The following is an 18255-nucleotide window of genomic DNA, read 5'->3' on the forward strand; positions in this document are numbered from 1 at the left end:
CAGAAGAGTGAGGATGGGGCTTCAGTCTCTTCTTGCTTGTAAGGTTTCAGTTGAGAAATCTGGAGTTATTAGAATGGGCTTTCCTTTGTATGTTACTTGGTTCTTTCACCTTACAGGTCGAAGAAGGGCCTCTTTAGTGGATATTTTGGTCAGTCTGATGACTGCGTGATGTGGTGTCTTCCTGTTTGCAATGAATCTCCCAGGGATCATTTGGACTTCTTGTACTTGTATATATAGATTTTTAGCAAGGCCTGGGAAATTTTCCTCAATTATATCTTCAAATAGCTTATCCAACCCTTGCATATTTTCTTCTTCACCCTCAGGAATGCCCATGACTCTCACATTAGGCTTCTTCACATAATCCCACATTTCTTGCAGACTCTGGTCTTTTCTCTTATTTCTTTGCTCCATCTCTATGAATGACTTATTAATTTGAAGGTGTTATCTTTGATCTCTGAGATTCTTTCTTCTGTTTGATCTACCCTGCTCTTGAGGCTTTCCACTGGGCTTTGTAGTTCCATGAATAAATTCTTCATTTCCAGGAGTTTGGTTTGATTTTTCTTTAGTGTTTCAATTTCTTTAGTGAATTTTTCTTCCAAGTCCTGGATTTTTTTTTTTTGTGGTTTCTTTGTGATGTTCATCCATTTTTTCTTGCATATCATTCAGTTTCCTGATGTCCATGTTTGAAATTCTTCTTCTGTCATTTTGGTGTTCTGAGTTTGGTTAATGTCCATTGCTAGAGAGCTGATGTTTCTCTTCAGGGGTGTGCTTTCCATTTGATTCTTGATACCTCCAGAGTTCTTTCACTGATTCCTTCTAATCTGGATCAGCTGCTGCTTCTTGCCTTTAGATTTTGGTTTCGATGATGGCACACCCTTTTTGGTCTCTGAGCCACTAGATGGTGTTTGTGGGTGAGATTTGACCACACCCTATATGATGAGTCAGTAGATGCATAAAAGGGTGTGCAGAATGACCTCTCTGTCAGTAGGTGGTGCTTGCTGGAAGGGAAAGGCTGCAGTGTTGTTTTTGGGTCTTGTAACCAGCTCTCGTTCCTCTAGAGAGGCACTCTGGTGCCTCACATGATGCATGGGGCCCTGGGACTTCCAGGTGTGTCCTTATTCTGCACTTCAGTGGGGGCAGGTCAGAGAGTTAGTCTGGGAAGAGCTGGGTTTTGTGAGCCTGCCCTCAATCTCCATAAAGGCTGTTAGCAGGGGTCAAAGGACTATTCTTTGCCTCTGGGCAAAGCTACTAGGTAGGGGCTGGAATGGCCCCTCTCAGCAGAAAAGTCTGCATGTGGAGGGTGGGCCTGTCTGAGACCTACAGTCTAGAGCAGGCCTTGGTCCTTTCCACCCTCCCCTATTCCACAGTTTCTCTGGGGCCACTGTCCGCAGGCAGGACCTCAAGCCAGTGGATCTACCCTGGCTGTCATGCAGGCCAGGAGGTTCCTTGCCCAGGATCGCAGCCTGGGCTGGGCTCATGGCCTTTCTGTGAGAGGAGGGTTGCCCCTCAGGCATGTTGGTCTGCCCCTGAAAGCACACACACTCAGTAGGGTCATTCACAAATAACCCTTCTGTGCCCCAGGGCAATGCGATTGAGGCCTGGGTGTCCAGGATCTGTTCTGCAGGCCTGTCCCCTGGGCCCTGGAGATCAATCCCTCACCCTTCCAGGAAGAGGAGTGCTGGTCTCGAGTCACCCACAGGGTGCCCAGGCTGGATCGGTGTCTCTCCACCTCAGGATTGGCCCTGCTCTCCTGGAGTCACCAGGCAAGCAGCACCTGGGAGGGCAGGTGGGTAGGGAGCTCACAATCTGAGTACCCCTCAGTCTGCTGTAGGTCCCCCAAAGGAGAGGTCTCATTCCCTGCAGATGCGTCTGGGTGGTGGCTAAATTGTTTCTCTTGGCAGTGACTGGTAGGCAAAGGGGGAGGGGAGAATGAAGCAATATGGCTCCTGCCTATCGGCTCAGGTCTGCAGACCGGGAGGTGCCCCGAGGGAGATGGGAGCCTGGTGCCCTGTCTGCAAGAGGCTCACGGCTCACTGGTGGTGGCTGTCTCTGGGCTCGTGTGGGCAGGTCTCTCTGCTCAGAAGCCCACCTACTGTCCAAAATGCAAGGGAGGGGAAATGTAGCTGCTCCACCTACCCTTGTTGCTGCTCTCCAAACCTCTCGGGGGCCTTTCTCCTTCCAGTTCTCCTCCGCAGCTTCTTCATGTGGAGTGTCCTATAGTTTCAGGCACTCTTCCTTCTGACCATTGTCTGATCTATGTTCGTCTGCCTGATTATTTTTTTTTTCACTTTCTTCTAAAATCTTTCTTTCTTGCAGAGACAGTCTGGCTGGTGGTTTTTCTCATCCACCATCTTGATTCTCCCTGTATATAACATATATAATGAATAGTATAAAAATTAAAATACAGCCACATCCAAAAATAAGCATGAGACTTACAAAGATAAAAAGTTATCCTGACATAAAATGTACATTCTATATGAGTCAACTTAAATAAAAAGATTCAGAAGTTACCATACTTTTTTACCTTTGGGGAAGAAAGAGCCGTGACTTGGGGTGGAAACCTAAAGGAGGCTCCTGGAGGATTGGTAATTTATTAGTTCTTGTGGGCTGTGGTTACTTGATGTGCTTGCTTTAGAGAATTTATTGAGCTATGCACTTAGCATTTCCATACTTTCAGGCATGTGTGCTTTGTTTCAACACACAAATCCAAAGTCTCGGATCTGTAAATTGTATTTTTCTGGTTAGTCCAAAGGGCAGTAGACATAGGGGTTTGTTCTAGAAAAGACTATGAAATTATTGAGACTAGACTCATTTCCTGGTTCTCACCACTTCGTATCTCAGATGTTCTGGTCAAATTACAAACTCTCTGACCACCAATATTTTTTATCTGAATAATCAGTTAATTATGATTTCCTTTTCATAATGATTGAGGGGATTAAATCCTTGAAATACATATTTTCAGTTTCCATAAATTATTTCATTTGACCAAAAGCTTGTGATATAAAACACCCTTTAGATCCCCTTATGTAGAAAATGCAGAACAGAAAGAACAGAAGGAGATAGAATAGATCATCCTTTAAAAGAAAACAAAATAACCTAAAAACATTTCTATAGTTTTTCTCCTCTAAATATTCTCTGAATTATTCTTAAAAATATATATGTAAAGAGAGGGTGAGTTATTTAGAGGAAGAAAGGGAAGATGGACAGAATTCACCAGTGATGTCTTTGCCTTTATTGTTAAAATATTCAGTTAGATCATATGCGAAGAATCAGATGAACTGGGAGCTTGAGAAAATAATTTTGCAACAGCTTTGGGGAGATTGTTAGAGAATTCATAAGATCTGGAAACAGGAAAGAAAATCACTTTAACTGTTATTTCTCAATGCCTTGTTGAATTCTGTTTATCTGAACAAAGTGGGTTCAAATCATAGTCCCCAGACCAGCAGGACCAATACTGCCTGGAAGTTTGTTAGAAATGCAAATTCTGGGGCCCTACCTAAGAACTGCTAGATTAGAAACTCTCAGTATGGGTACCTGCAATCATCATTTTAATAACAAGTGGTTCTGACACATACTAAAATTTGAGAATCGCTGGTCAAAAGTACTGGCTGTGCTTTCGGACTGGACTTTTTCTATACTGCGACTTTAGTTGTAAGCAGCTATAGGATATGGACCAGTCCCGTCTTCCTTTGTCTTCCTCTGTACCCCAATACAGGGATCAATCCAGAGGCTGACTTCTGGCAAATGTATTTCTCTGATCAATAGCAGAACCTCCTAGAAGGCTTAAGTGCACTGGGAGTTGAAACTCTCACTTCCGACTTGGAGATGGAGACCCCCAACTGGACCACCTCACAGGATTTTATCTTCTCTTCTTTTCCTTATTCCTGGGAGGGTCTGTCATCTGCTTTGTTCCGCTGCTCTTCAGCTATGCTTTCATTGTTGTGGTTGGAAACCTGGTCATCATCACAGTGGTCCAGCTGAATACTCACCCCCACACTCCTATGTCCTTTATTAATGTGCTTTCTTTTCTGGAGATCTGGTTTACCACAGCAACCATCTCAAAATGCTGTCAAGCCTGCTTAGTGAAAAGAAGAGCATTTCCTTACATGGTTGTTTCCTGCAAATATATTTCTTCCTTTCCACAGGCATCAGTGAGATGTGTTTCTTGACAGCTGTGGCCTTTGATCGCTATCTGGCCATCGGCAGCCCTCTTCAGTATCCAACTCTCATGACCCCCAAGCTATGTGCCCAGCTGACTTTAAGTTACTGTGTTTGTGGCTTTATCACATCCCCTCACTGAGATTGCCTACATCTCTACATTGCCATTTTGTGGTTCAAATCACCTTGAGCACATCTGTGACTTCCTCTCAGTGCTGCACCTGGCTTGCACAGACACACAAGCCATCATCATGATTCAGACTGTTGACGTCTGTGCAGAGTATCACAGCCGCGATGCTCACTGGCATGTCCTGCACTAGTATCATGGCTGTGATTCGGCAAGTGCATTCAGCCAAAGGCCACTGCAAAGCATTCTCAACATGCGTCTTCCACCTCACTGTTACTTTGCTCTTGTTTGGCAATGTGGCTCTCATGTACCTACTCTTCTCTGCCACCTACTCCTTGTTCTGGGGCACAGCCATTGCTCTGGGCTTTGCAGTTTTGTCCCATTCTTCAACCCCATTATCTGTAGCCTGAGGAATAAAGAGATAAAAGAATCTGTATATAAGCACGTGGATCAAGCTAAGATCCCTTTTTTCATTAGACCAGGGACCTCAAGTAAGAGCTCTTAGTTGGGAGTCTATATACAGTGGTTGCTGATTTCTCTTCATCCTCAGAAATCTATCTTTTTCAATCAAGATTTTACTGGAACTAGTCTCCTAAAGGTCACCAATAAACAAAATTCACTAATAGTTGAAGTCAATAGCTTCCTTTTATTCTTTATCAAATTTGACATATTTTTGAGTTAATTAAACTTTTTGCCACTCAAGCTATTGGAGGTAAATTCATTTTGTTGAAACAATCTACATATACATTCATTTTAATACAATCAAAGCATTTATTTGGAAGACATGGTAATTGAAAAATTATCTTTATAAGACTAAGTTTTCTTCACAGTGCCTCCAGTGTATATATTTGAAGAATGACTCAAATTTCTAAATTGAGCATTCAAGTGTTGATACATAAGCAATCTAACCAAGTAATTCATTAAATAATCAATTTTTCTTGATAAATAAAAAAACTTAGTCTTTATATTCACTGTGGATTGAATGAATTGTACATATCAGGAAATAAATACAATAAATATCTGTTGAATGAATAAACAAAAAAAAATGCTAGGTCTTGTGGTTCTCCCTATCGTCCTTTATTCTATGAGCTATGGGGAAGACAGATCATGGATTGTGGTAGAGGAAGGAGAGAATTAAATTCCATTCGAAGTCATTTTTCAAGGTGAAGAGTAAGGGATAAAAATGAGAGGTTATGCTGAGGTGAAAGAAAAAGTTGAAAGGTCTCCTATTCCCTGTCTCTATCTGCTGCTCATCTCTAAACACAGGAGGGGTCTAACCAGGTGATGTCTAGCTGGTTAGTCTTTCCAGATATGATATCATCAAGTTGAGAGGGAAATAGAAATGCCATCTAAAAGCCAACAACAAATGTCCATGTTCTGTTTGATCTCAAGCACAAAGGCCCCGATTCTTGGGAGTTAAGGGATATAAATTCTCAGTAGAAGGATTATGGGTTAATTTATTTTCTCCATTGATTTGTAATCTCTTTTATAATTTTATCCAATAAGTATGTCAAGTAATCAGAACAAAACACCCTAAACGCTATATTCATGCCTTTTTGTTTATATCCATATAATTACAAAAGGTAAAGGAAAGAAGAAAAGAATGAAGTGACAGAGGAACAGAGAGAGAGAAGAAAGGAGAAAGAGAAGAAAGGAAGGAAGAAGGAAGGAAGGGAAGCAGGAGAGGGGAAGGCAAGGGCAAAAGAAAGGAAGGGAAGAAGGAAAAGAAAGAAAATGGAGGGAAGGAGAAAGAAAGAGAAGGAAAAGAAAAAAAGAGAGACAGAGAAAGAAAGAAAAACAAAGAAAAGAAAAGAGAGAAAGAAAGAAAAGAAAAAATTTGAAACTCATAGAGGTTTTCAGAACCAGATTGAGAAACCATCTGGGCTGGGAAAACTCTGTTGCTGATGTATGAGGCCTAAGCCAGCAGAGCATCCTGGGACAGGATAGGAACATCAGATACTGCGAGTAATTCCTAGAAAATTTTTAGATTTATTGTGTATTCCATCCTTTTCTTGGTTACGTACCTATTTCCTTTTTCCAGGTGAAATAAATCCAATCTTTCTTCTAATGTTTCCAGAATGGGAATAAAAGAGTTTTCTACTCACAGTTTCTTAATTTCTAAAACTAGCCTGGATGGAATGATTGCTTGATCTAGGAAGTTGGCATAACGGGCATTTATAGCATTCTGAACAGGGCTCTCTGTCCTAAGAATCTAAGAACTCTGATCATTTTGCAGTGAAATTCCATATATCTGATCAGACCTTATAGAATTAGTTGTAAAAGATACAAGGAAGTTCACAGAGAACTGTTTGTAATATTTAGAAATTGGAACCAATGAAAACATGTAATTAATTTAGGATGGTTAAATCATTATGAAGCATCCATCTTCACGAATTCTTCATGGTCATTTAAAATTGAAATATGTCTGCAGTTACAGAACTAGTTGCATAGTATGATGCAATATGCATTTAAACAACACTAAGTTCATATGTGTACACATAAATATGTATGTTCCTACATATATACATAAATGCAATAAACGTATGTGTCTATAAAATAGTTTTGCAGGAATAAAGGGAATATTCATATTTGTATATATTGGCTCTTTTTTTCTTTAACAAAGAACATGTATGTTTAAATTTCTAAAAGGGAGGCCCGTGCTCTTGATTCCAGCGATCTTGTACATTCTGTTCTATCCCAAGTCTTCATTCACCCAAACCCTCAAGCCTTTCTCTGCACAGAAGGATCTCCAGGGATTGGAAAGCATTTTCCCCATGTCTCAGCACTGATGAAGAACCAAGGTCAGCAGACCCTTTCTGGTATGTGGAACTCCATGGTTCCACACTCCAGTCACCTCAGTATGTACAGAATGATACTAAGGCTTAGTCTCCTAGTGCCCTGTCTACACTAGGGCACATAGGACCACACTCACCCCAGGTGCCCACAGAGGTGATGGCAGGACCCTAGTCCTATCCTACTAAGGCTGAGCTGAGGAGGGACCCAGCCCAGGCAGAACCGTGGGGACCTAAAGAATCCTGCACATGCCCTGGGCCCCTGTGCTTGTAGCTAGGAGAGAAGGTGCCCCTGTCCCATGGCAGCGCTCCCTCCCACCCCTTTCTTCTTCACTTTTTGTGGCTTTTCAGTACCTGCTCCCTCTGTGCTTTCACCTCTATACTCCCCACCTGAGAAGTGTATGTGTGTGTGTGTGTGTCCGTGTGTGTGTGTGTGCTCGCATGTGGGGGTGTGGATAGGAAAATGGCTCCATGTGGAGAGGAAGGGAGCAGCAATCCCTGAAAATCACAGAAGCTCTCATTTGCAAAACAAACCTGATGGGTACGTGTAGCCAAGGCCCAGGAATCTGGAGCCCTCCCTAATACTCTGGACTCTGAACAGCTCCTGTGGTCTCGACCAATTCCTCTCCTTTTCTGGGCCTCAGTTTCCCAATTGTAGAATGAGAAGTTGGAGGCAGAACTGCATAAGCACATGCCCACTGAGAATATGGTTTGGGGCTCCTTCAACCCTGGGTGGGGTGTTGTGTAGGGCAGTCTCAGCTGTGTACAGGTGCACAGGCCTTCTGACATGCCTGATATGGGTACGCGTGGAGCATGGGGCAGCCAGGCCACTTTTCCAGGGAAGAGGACTGCATGCACCTAGGCCCCAGCTTGCACTTGTGCCATGCACTGAGCGCTCTGCTCCTGAGGCCTGTCCCATGTGATATAATATGTATATAAAACTATTGATATTTCCTTTCCTGTGAACTATAGAATATCTTTTGCCAATTTTTCTACTTTATGTATTTTTTTTTAACAATTTTTAGGATCTTTGTATTGGGGATGTGAGCCTGTTTGTGCTATGAGTTCCAAATACTCATTCTTGGTTTCTTATTCCCCCCTTTTGAATTATTGTGTTTTGTTTTGTTTGAGAGTAATTTTTTGTCTTTTGTTAATTTTTCTTTGCTGCGTATTACTAAGATGTCACTTTTCCCCAAATTGATCTGTAGATTCAAGAGATTATAATATAGTCTTTCAGCAGAATTCATGTGGAAACTGACTAGACAAATTCAAAATTTACAGAAAAATTGGAATAGTCAAGACAATCTTGAAGAACAAAGTTGGAGGAATTACAGTCCAGCTATTACAACTTAAATTAAACCTGCAGTAATCAGGCTGTGTGTGGTAGTAGGCAAGGAGAGGCAAAAGCGAAAATAGAAGGAATAGAGAATCCAACTCAGAGCTACACATCAGGACATTTTGTACATAACAATGGGGGCCCAGCAGAGCAGTTGAGAGAAGACAGTCCTCTCTGTAAATATCCCAGGGTCAATTGGTTGTCCACATAGGAAAAAAAATGAATATGACTCCTAGCCCACATAAGAAACACATATCGATTTCAGGTGAGCTTTAAATCTAAATGTGAAAATTTATAATAATATTTGTCATATATAACATAGTGTGTTTGAGGATTTCTGTGTTTTTGAAGCATAGCGGTCTGTGAAACTCTTTTTTGTAATGATTTTGTCTAGCTTAGTTATCTGAGTAATTCTGGCCTTATAAAATAAATTGTAAGATTTTCTTTCTCTTCTACTTTTTGCAAGTGTTTATAAAAGATTAGTATTCAATTTTTATTAAATGTTTAACAGAATTTATCAATGAAGCTATCTGGGACTGGGCTTTTCTTTGTGGAAAGGTTTGTCTTACTTTAATGTCTATTCCTGTTGTAGGTCTATTTAAATAATCTATTTACTCTTGAATTGGTTTTGATAATTTGTGCTTATTTGGAAATTAGTTTATAATTTGTAGAATTTCATGTTTCTAGGTTTTCATGGCAGTTGAGATGGAAGACCAAGAAAAATTAACATGGGAAAATGAGACTTTAGGGAAATCTATGAAAGCTTCAGTGTGTCAGGATTTCTGTTACAAGAAGGGGAAAATTATTATACTTGTTGTACTTAATACTTATATTTATTAGTGAGACAAAGGGTGTCTAAGGTAAATTAGGAAAATATGCCATTTAAATCTGTATTCACAAAGGATGGGAGGCTGAGCCTACCTTATCTTTTTTATCAACAAGTAGATGGTGACAAAATAAATTTGAATAAGGACAAATACAAAATGACATTTGAAATAAAGAATAATATAATCATTAAAATTTGGTCAGAGTGATAAATACACAGAATATACAATGTGTTAGTCACTATTTCAAGATATTTACATATAAGAATTTAATATCTAAGAGATTAAATTTATGACACAAAGATTCATGTAAATGATAAAGTGACATAATGAAAATATCATTAAGCCACCATAGAAATAAACTATTTCAATGCATAACAAATAGTGGATATAAAGAGTATTAAATAACTTTATTAGAAAGTTTGACTAGTTAACTATTTTTTTTTTTTGAGACAGAGTCTCGCTTTGTTGCCTGGGCTAGAGAGAGTGCCGTGGCGTCAGCCTAGCTCACAGCAACCTCAAACTCCTGGGCTTAAGCGATCCTACTGCCTCAGCCTCCCGAGTAGCTGGGACTACAGGCATGCACCACCATGCCTGGCTAATTTTTTGTATATATGTATTTTAGTTGGCCAGATAATTTCTTTCTATTTTTTAGTAGAGACGGAGTCTTGCTCTTGCTCAGGCTGGTCTCAAACTCCTGAGCTCGAACAATCCACCCGCCTCGGCCTCCCAGAGTGCTAGGATTACAGGTGTGAGCCACCGCACCCGGCCTAGTTAACTATTAATACAAAAACAAGTAGGTAGCATTAATGACAAGTAAACAAGGCATACACATCATTTGCAAATATCATAGAAAAGTATATCATAAAAGGAAAAGTTTTAGACCTACAAATGCCATTAACTTTGTGAAAGCAGAAATCCAACAGGTAATCATTTTTTAAGCACTGTGAATTGACAGTCAAAAATGGCAATGCAACTGAAATCAACAAGTAATACCTAGCCACATACAAATTTTATTTGACTGATTTAAATAACTTGGATTGATAAGAAAATTCAAACTAAGAATATTTTACAAAAATTAGTGAAGTACTTAAGAGAAGTCTTGCAACTGAAATCAAAGGACTTGAATTCATCTAACTGTTTCTACTAAATTAATGTTAGGGAAAAACATCAATTCTGGCCTCGTTTACTCCTATTCACTAAAGTGGAGCATTATAATTTCAAAAATGTGTTCAAAACATAAGAATGTTTCAAATATTAACAAAATAATCACATTCTGTAAATAATTATATCATATACTGTAGGAGGTGTTCCAAATAAAAAAATCCAGCGTTCCTATTGTGATTGTATCAAATGATAGAAACTGAGGGAAATATTTAACTCATGTGTACAATATTGAGGTTTGTGCTTTTAGAGACAAATACAGTTAGCTATTTTATTGCAAACCAGTAAGTCTCAAAATTCACAAGAATCTTTCAAACGTCCAACAAAGCTGAAAGGAAAAAGTCAGAACATCCCAGGATGAAAAATGAGTAAAGAGAAAGATTCAGAGTAATGGAAATAATTGTTGAAAATGATTGAAAATCTTATCAGAGATTTCAGAGTGATGAAAGTGAGAAGCAAGTGCTCCCTGAGGTTAGTGGCACATCTCAAGGCAAGACTGCACATCTTGCACCCAGTTCAACTGGAATAAATAAATAAATATACTGATTTGGGACTTCCAAAAGGTAAGATCTTCCCAATCTGAGAACAAAATTGTAAATTATAAATCACATGAGGAGATGAACTACTAGAATGGCAGGTCAGAAGAAATCAAGTGCCACATAAACCTCAGCTATTGAAATTGTGTTTGAGATGGTTAAGTTGGCTGGGTGCTGTGCTTCACACCTGTCATCCTAACACAGTGGAAGGCCGAGGCAGGAGGACTGCCTGAGGCCAGAAGTTTGAGATCATCATGAGCAACATAGAGAGACCCCATCTTTACAAAAACTAGAAAAGTAAGCAAGGGATGGTGGCAGGTACTCAGGAGGCTGAGCCAGGAGGATCGCTTGAGCCCAGGAGTTTGAGGATGCAGTGAGCTATCATGACGCCATTATACTTTAGCCCAGGCAACAGAGAGAGACAGTCTCAAAGAAAAAAATTAAAAAAGGGGGGGATCCTGTGATGGCGGAGTGGAGGTGACCTCCTGGATTCATGCTCCTGGAGAGGAAAGCATGGATCTTGGCCTGCCATAATGCTAGAGGATTGCTCCCCTGCAAGAACAGTGGTGTGAATCCATGGAGAGTCAGCGTAGCCACTGCGGAGCCATAGGGTGCTGGGCGGCTCCCTGGGTGGCTCCCTCCCCTAGTTCATGGACCCTCTCTAGGAGCCCCGTCCTTGTGTGAACACTGAGTGCCTCACTCATCGCGAGAGGTGGAGCGTGGACCTTGCAGACATTGGGGAGGGACAGACCTTTGCCCACAAGAGCTGCAGCAGCTGGGGCGCTGGGTGAGCGAGGGCACCGCCCCCTCCCCCTAGCCAGTGTCTTTCACACAGAATGAGTCGGAAACCACCCCTCCAGAGGAAGAGCCAAGAAAAAAAAAAAGAGAGAGAGACACTTTTTGCCTGTAACTAGTGTGAATCCTGGCTGCTAACTGAAAGTCCACAACACAATCACTTAACTCATCAAACCAGTCTTAGGTCAAATCAACCTTCTGGGGCTGGACCCATCAGGAGCAGCGCCAAACTGAGGAACAAAAACTCTAAACAATAAACAGCACGCTCCCCCTAATCAAAGGAAGCAACACACTTAGATTGCTTCACAGCCTAAGAACAGAGTACAAGGTGTGCTGCTGTCCAGACTAAAGCTGTAAGAAGAGATCTAACGATTCATCCAGATGGGGAGGGCTCAGCGAATGAAAACAGGGAGTATAAAGAATCAAACGGAAGTCTTGCCCCCAAAGAGGAATACCAGCTCTCTACCAATTGACACGAACCAGATTCAAAATACCAACATGTCACAGGAAGAATTACATTTATGGATTATAAACAAGCTGAATAATATACAAGAAAAAATGGATAACCAACACAAAGAAACCACAAAAAAAATGCAGGATTTGGAAAAAAAATTCACTAAGGAAATTGAAATATTGAAGAAAAACCAAACTGAACTCCTAGAAATGAAGAATTTATTCAAGGAGCTACAAAACACAGTGGAAATTCTCAAGAGCAGGGTAGATCAAACAGAAGAAAGAATCTCAGAGATCGAAGAAAACACTTTACAATTAAATAAGTCAGTCACAGAGATAGAGCAAAGAAATAAGAGAAAAGACCAGAGTCTAGAAGAAATGTGGGATTATGTGAAGAAGCCTAACATGAGAGTTATGGGCATTCCTGAGGGCGAAAAAGAAAATAAGCAACGGTTGGGTTAGCTATTTGAAGATATAATTGAGAAAAATTTCCCAGGCCTTGCTAAAACTCTAGATGTACAGGTTTAAGGGAACCCCTGGGAGATTCATAGCAAATAGGAAAACACTAAGCCACGTAGTCATCAGACTGACCAAAATATCCACTAAAGATACCCTTCTTGGAGCTGTAAGGAGAAAGAAACAAGTAACATACAAAGGAAACCCCATTGGAATTATGTCAGATTTCTCAACTGAAACCTTACAAGCAAGAAGAGGCCGGGGACCCATTCTCACTCTTCTGAAACAGAATAATGCCCAGCCTAGAATCTTGCACCCAGCTAAGCTAAGTTTTGCATACGAAGAAGAAATTAACACATTCTCAGTTAAACAAGGACTGAGGGAATTCACCAAGATAAGACCAGCACTCTAAGAAGTACTCAAAACAGAGTTACACATGGAGCAGCACAAGAAAGATCCACAAATGTAAAACTACTCCAGAGCTAAAGACCAAATCCCAGTTACCACAATCGCTCAAGAGAGTAAACATAGCAATGAAGTTCTACCCAACAAGATGAACAGAATTCTGTCCCACTTATCAGTTCTCTCAATAAATGTGAATAGATTGAATTCCCCACTCAAGAGACATAGACTGGCCCAATGGACAAGAAAATAGAAACCAAGTATCTGCTGTCTTCAGGAAACTCACCTAACCTGCAAAGATGCACTTAGACTGAAAATAAAAGGGTAAAAATATATTTCAAGCAAACGGTAGTCAAAAGAAAGATGGCGTGTCAGTTTTAATTTCCAATAACTTAGTTTTTAAGCCAACAAAAGTAATAAAAGACAAAGATGGTTACTGTATGCTGGTGAAAGGCACAATTCAACAAGAAGATGTAACTATACTTAATATATATACACCCAACTTAGGTACACACAGATTCATAAAGCAAAGCCTACTTGACCTGAACCAAATGATAGATAACAATACTGTAATAGATGGAGACTTTGACACCCCACTGACAGTACAGGACAGGTCCTCCAAACAGAAAATAAACAAAGAAATAATGGACTTAAATAGAATGCTAGAACAAATGAGCCTGGCTGACATCTACAGGACATTCTACCCAAAATCCACTGAATATACATTCTTCTCATCAGCTTATGGGACATTCTCCAAGATTGACCATATCCTAGGACATAAAGCATGCCTTAAAAAATTTAAAAAAATAGAAATTATACCATGCATCTTCTCAGATAACAGTGGAATAAAGGTAGAAATGAACCCTAATGGAAATTCTCATTCCTACTCAAAGTCATGGAAGTTAAACAAACTTCTCCTGAATGATTACTTTATAAATGAAGAAATCAAGATGGAAATCAAAAGATTCTTTGAATTAAATGACAAAGGAGACACAACTTATCAAAATCTATGGGACACAGCCAAAGCAATCCTGAGAGGAAAATTCATTTCCATAAATGCCTACATCAAAAAGACAGAAAACTTACAAATAGACAACCTAATGAATAGACTCAAAGAGCTGGAGAAAGATGAACAGACCGACCTGAAACTCAGCAGAAGGTGAGAAATTATTAAGATCAAATCAGAACTGAATGAAAAGGACAACAAAAAAACCATTAGGGAGATTAATAAAACAAAAAGTTGGTTCTTTGAAAAGATAAACAAAATAGACACACCTCTGGCTAGACTAACCAAGAGCAGAAAAGAAAAATCTCTAATAACCTCCATCAGGAACATGAAAGGAGAAATCACAACTGATGCCACAGAGATACATGATACATGTATCATGAATGAATTCTACAAAAATCTTTATGCACACAAACGAAAATGTGGGGGAAATGCACAAATTTTTATAAAACACATAGCCTTCCCAGGCTCAACCAGGAAGAAATAGAATTCCTTAATAGATCAATATCAAGAACAGAAATCGAAACAGCAATAAAAAACCCTTCCCAAAAAGAAAAGCCCTGGTCCAGGTGGGTTCACACCTGAATTTTACCATGCCTACAAAGAAGAACTGGTGCCCATCCTACATAAATTACTGTTCCATATCGAGAAGGATGGAATTGTCCCCAACACATTTTACCAAGCCAACATAACATTCATACCAAAACCAGGAAAGGATGCAACAAAAATGAAAACTACAGACCAATATCTCTTATGAATATAGATGCAAAAATTCTCAATAAAATCCTAGCCAATGGAATCTAAGTGCTTATCAAAAAAATAATCCATCACGATCAAGTGGGCTTCATCCCAGAGATGGAAGGATGGTTTAAAATACACAAATCTATAAATGTAATTCACCACATAAATAGAAGGAAAAATAAAGACCATATGATCTTCTCAATAGATGCAGAAAAAGCATTTGACAAAATTGAACACCCTTTTATGATAAGAGCACTTAACAAAATAGGCATAGACAGGACCTACCTAAGAATTATACAAGCCATATATGACAAACCCACAGCCAGCATCATACTGAATGGGGAAAAATTGAAAGCATTCCCACTCAGAACTGGAACCAGACAAGGCTGCCCACTGTCCCTATTACTTTTCAACATAGTATTGGAAGTCCTTGTGAGAGCTACCAGCCAAGAGAGCAGAATCAAGGGTGTCCAAATAGGGAAAGAGAGATCAAACTCTCACCCTTTGGTGATGATATGATGTTATATCTGGAAAACCCCAAGGCTTCAACCAAGAGACTCCTGGAATTGATCAATGAATTCAGTAAAGTCTCAGGATACAAAATCAAAATGCAAATCAGAGGCATTCATATATGCCAACAACATTCAAACGGAGAACCAAATTAAGGACTCAATACCCTTCAAAATAGCAACAAATAAAATAAAGTACCTAGGAATATATTTAACTAAAGAGGTAAAGGACTTCTATAGGGAGAAATATGAAACACTGAGGAAGGAAATTGCAGAGCATGTAAATAGGTGGAAAACCATATCATGCTCATGGATCGGAAGAATCAACATTGTCAGAATGTCTGTACTACCCAAAGTGATCTACAGATTCAAAGCAATCCCTTTAAATTACCAGCATCATTTTTCACAGATATAGAAAAAATAATTATACACTTTGTATGGAATCAGAGGAGGCCCCATGTAGCAAAAGGAATTTTCAGCAATAAAAACAAAATGGGACATATTAATTTGCCAGACCTCAAACTATATTAGAAGGCTCTGGTTATTAAAACTGCTTGGTATTGGCACAAGTGCAGGGACACAGACTAGTGGAACAGAACAGAAAGTCCAAATATAAAACCATCCTCATATAGCCATCTAATATTTAACAAAGCAGACAAAAACGTATACTGGGGACAAGAATCATTATTCAATAAGTGGTGCTGGGGAAGCTGGATAGCCACATGTAGAAGACTGAAACAGGACCCACAGCTTTCATGTCTCACAAAAATCGAATCACGGTGGATAACAGACTTAAACCTTAGGTGTGAATCTATTAGAATTCTAGAAAAGAATGTAGGAAAGACTCTTACAGACATTGGCCTAGGCAAAGAATTTATGAGGAAGACCCCTAAGGCAATCACAGCAACAACAAAAATAAATGAATGGGACCTGATTAAATTAAAAAGCTTCTGCACAGCCAAAGAAACCTTCACAACAATAAACAGACAAACTACAGAATGGGAAAAAATTTTTGCATACTACACATCAGATAAAGGACTGATAACAAGAATCTATTTAGAACTCAGGAAAATCTTTAAGAAAAAATCAAGCAACTCTATCAAAAATTGGGCAAATGAACTGAATAAAAATTTTTCAAAAGAAGATATAAGAATGGCTAACAAACATATGAAAAAATGCTCAACATCCCTAATTATCAGGGAAATGCAAATCAAAACCACAATAAGATATCACTTAACTCCAGTGAGAATGACCTTTATGAAAAAGTCCCAAAACTACACACATTGGCATGGATGCAGACAGACATGAACACTCATACACTTCTGGTGGGACTTCAAACTAGCACAACTCCTGTGGAAAGCATTATGGAGATACCTTAAACAGATTCAAGTAGACCTACCATTCGATCCAGAAATCCCTTTATTGGGCATTTACCCAAACGAACAAAAGTCCTTCTATAAAAAAGACACCTGTACCCGAATGTTTATACCAGTGCAATTCAGAATGGCAAAGATGTGGAAACAACCCAAATGCCCATCAATTCATGAGTGGATTAGTAAATGGTGGTATATGTATACCATGGAGTATTACTCAGCTATAAGAAATATCAGTTTTATAGAGTCCCTTTTGTTCTCCTGGAGAGAGTTGGAACCCATTCTATTAAGTGAAGTATCCCAAGCATGGGAAAACAAGCACCACATGTACTCACCAGCAAATTGGTTTCCCTGATCATCACCTAAGTGCACATTTGGGATTAACACCACTTGGGTATCGGCCTGAGGTGGTGGGTGGGGAGAGGGGATGTGTACATAACTACATGATGAGTGTGTTGTGCACTGTCTGGGGAATGGTCATGCTTGAATGTTCTGACTCGGGGGGGATGGGAGGTGGGGGGAGGGGATGGGGCTATAACTACATGATGAATTCAATGCGCACTGTCTGGGGAATGGACACGCTTGAAGTTCTGGCTTGGGGGGATGGGCGGGACATGGACAATATATATAACCTGAACTTTTGTACCCCCATAATGAGCTGAAATAAAAATAATTAATCTTATAAAAAAGAGTTTACAAGTAAGGAAACTGTAATTTTATTACAGATAAAACTTGATCCTTGGCACATTTAATCACCAAGCTATTTCTGATATATCAGTAGACAGAGAGCTTTTTGGATTCTAATAGTCTGTTAACTGATAACAGTATCATCCAGCCAGTAGGTTTTATACTGCTGACTTACTGCTCTTCCAAGTCACTGCCTTACAGGCTGTATATTCCATTACATCATCCAACAGAGGTAATAATCAGGGCCACCAGGACTTAGAATGTTGTCATTTTGTCCTAGCCCCTGTTTGACCTGCTCTATGGTAAAGGCTTTGCGTCATGAACTTTAAAGTCTCAGATAAAGAATGCAGGGCTAGAGGCATGGCTCTCTGGTCTTTCTACCTGAGTTGTTAGCTGCCCTGCAGTCTGAGACCTATCGAGACTAGTTTATTCGTCTATCAGATCTTGTATCGCCAGAATGTAGATCAGAGAATGAATGTGGTGCTCCACATTGATTCCTTGTTTTCCTCAAATACCATGCTTTTCGGGATACCCTGCAGCTGCCTTTAGATCCTGAAATGCTATTAACTAAGATCACAAACCTGAAGAATGTTGCATTTTCATAGAATTTTCAAACAGTTGTGATGCCAACTGGTGGATTTTTTTTCCATTTTTTTCTATATTAATTTAGCAGCAACAGAAAATCATTCAATGATACCATTAATGAGGAATTTCCCAGGGCTATGATTCAGTTAAAGGGATTCCAAGGCTCAGGAATTCTGTTACTGCAAATGTTGAAAAGTTGATTTCTAAGACAATAAAGGCAGAAAGCCAAGAAGCATCCAAAAAACAAACACTGTTAAGTCAGTAAAAATTAAAAATAATGTGGAAAGAACAAAACTAAAGTTAACAAGTAT

General features: G+C 39.6%; 1 pseudogene; it reads left to right on the forward strand.

Moving 5' to 3' along the window:
• Positions 1 to 3825: 3825 nt before the first annotated feature.
• LOC123649018 lies at positions 3826 to 10762 on the forward strand (annotated as a pseudogene).
• Positions 10763 to 18255: the final 7493 nt, after the last annotated feature.

The sequence above is a fragment of the Lemur catta genome, chromosome 13 (genome assembly GCF_020740605.2).
Source record: "Lemur catta isolate mLemCat1 chromosome 13, mLemCat1.pri, whole genome shotgun sequence".
In the NCBI taxonomy this organism is placed as follows: domain Eukaryota; kingdom Metazoa; phylum Chordata; class Mammalia; order Primates; family Lemuridae; genus Lemur; species Lemur catta.